The sequence below is a fragment of the Anthonomus grandis genome, chromosome 12 (genome assembly GCF_022605725.1).
Source record: "Anthonomus grandis grandis chromosome 12, icAntGran1.3, whole genome shotgun sequence".
In the NCBI taxonomy this organism is placed as follows: Eukaryota; Metazoa; Arthropoda; class Insecta; order Coleoptera; family Curculionidae; genus Anthonomus; species Anthonomus grandis.
This window is the reverse complement of record NC_065557.1, coordinates 29,391,991-29,394,542: the sequence shown is the minus strand read 5'-3', so window position 1 is coordinate 29,394,542 and position 2,552 is coordinate 29,391,991.

Below are 2,552 nucleotides of genomic sequence, written 5' to 3'. Positions count from 1 at the left end.
CAAATAAGGAGAAACACGTGTCAACTAGTACAAGCTTTGTCTTCGAATTAGGGAGTATTGCGACAAACCTATCCCTTTGCTTGATTGAATGAATGAGTGCCCATTTCTCCATTTGCGCTTATTTCATCACGTTTTAGTGGCGTCACTTATGATCACAATATTTAACGATTTAGAGCTAATGTTAAGGAGAATATTTTCCTATTTAAACCATATTTCTATGAGAAATAGTTTTTGAGTCATAAATTTTTAAATATTTTATAACTTTGGAAATTATTTGGGCAGAGTGCACGCAATTAATAGCAGTTTATGAAATAAGACCGACTGATGATAAGTTGATTGATCATCGTTTTATTTTACTATAATATAATAAAATTCATTCTTTTAAACGTTTTAAGAGTGGACTAAAATAATTTCTTTCCAAAAAAGTAAAGATGGATAAGAAATCAGAAATTTATGCACGACTACGCTTCCTTAGGATTTCTATTTTTGAATCTTTTTTGAAAACAAATTTTTCCCAAATTAAGGTTTAGGGTCACATGACAATCATAACTTCTGGTAACTATGGTTTTAATTTGAATTTGAGGTTTATTTAATATTGTTTCATTTATTGTACTTTTTTTGAAAATCTGTTAAAGTGCTATTTTTCAGCAAGAATAGGCTTGAAAAAATTCTAAAAAGAAAGATAAAAACGCAAGAAATACCATTATTAAAATGCAAAATAAGCTTAATTTGAAATAGTTCCTTTTTTCAAAACTATTATTAACATATTATTTGTTTATTTTCCTTTATCAAACTTAACATTGATAAATTCTTAAAAATTATTACGATAAACAGTAATCTCTCTTTATAAGGTACTTTACTGTTGCTAACTATTTTAACCAGTGTGGGTCCCATGGTACCTGGTAGTTAGACTTTTCGGGTCAACATCTATACAGTTGACAGGTCACCATACATTTTAATCCGAGCAAATTCTTCATATTTGATATTATATCTAGTTTAGTAATTAATTTTTCCTTTGGATGTAATGATGTGGAAGGCTCCAGATAGTTTTGCTAGGTGCGAATTTAAAAAGGTGATCATATCTCGGCCTATTTTTTTGTTCCTAGTGTGTTTCTTTCACATTTCCTATAAACTTCATGTTAAAGAAAGCATGGATGGAGGTATGCCAGGTCACTTCATTGAAGGATTTCAGTAACTTTAAGGTTTGTTTAGACCATTTTTCTGCCTCAAATTATAATTACCCTGATGGTTCTTCTAAGTCAACGTTTAGATTTGATGCAAATCAATGGTCTCCGCTGAAACAACAGGTTCTGTTAGAACACCGTTATTCTTAATTTTTTCCCAAAACCTAAAAAGTTATTTTAAGATGATCAATTTGTTGCAAGTTTAGACTTTATACACTAGTTTAGGCTATATGCCCACTTCAGCTATCTCATCAAGGAAAGTCCAGTCAAATTATTCACCATGCATTTTTGCTAAGACTGGACCTTCAAAATATAGCTTAAGTTGTGAGCAGGAAAATATAGTTAATATCCATAAATTGACTATGAGCAAGTTATCTAAATTGGGGTTATTTCTGAAAATTAAAAGAGCACATATTGCTTCTTTAAAGTCTTTTTATATTAATGATGTAAGGTTTTAGTTTATAGGAGAGAATCTAAAAAAAATTAAAATCGTCTGCCTTCTGGTCGCTGGTGATCAGTAAAAGACATAGCTTATATGTCAGTTAAATAAATATTATAATTTTTATTTATATTTACAGTGATTGTTGATATATATTGAAGTCTATCTTTTATTTTTACGCATTAGTGTAACAATTTTTATGTTATTTATCGATACTACATGTAATAGGACTTTAGGTGTTATTTTATATTATTAAACTACATTTTACTTAATATTTTTTCTATATTTAACTCAAAAAGAAAAAGTTTAAATATGATATTATTAGCTTTCAAATTGCAAGTATTATTAAATTGCTATGTAGAATAGTATAGTTCTCATTTAAATGGAATTTTGAGTTTATCAAACTCTTTGTTCTATTTAAAAATTAACTATTTTCAAGCTTTTTTAATATTGAACTAATTATTTATTTGTCTTTGGGATACAAACAGAACATATCTAAAACTATTATTATGAGATTACAATTTATACTAAATAATATATTTTATTTTATGTTTAATTTTTATACTTGAATATGTTTTTCAATATTATCCTAGGTCATTTTTTAAAGTAGAAAAAGTCTGAAACTGTTTAATGGTACAGAGGTTTTGTTATTCTTTTGGTTCCGACAATTAAATTTACAGGTTAAATTCTGTACATATTTGCGCAATTTTCGAAACTACATCAAATTGGAGTCAGCCCGTGTTCTGCTTAGTTAAAATAGATTTGTATAAAGGGAGATTTGTTTTTTTGTGCAAATTCTTTTTATATTTTTTGTAACTTAAATAATATAAAAAGCAAATGTATTGGAAAGAACAAGTATTAATAACAATTTGTCTTAATTGAGTGGAGTACCAGTTACTTAAATTGGGTCCGAATTCGAATTTCCCGTG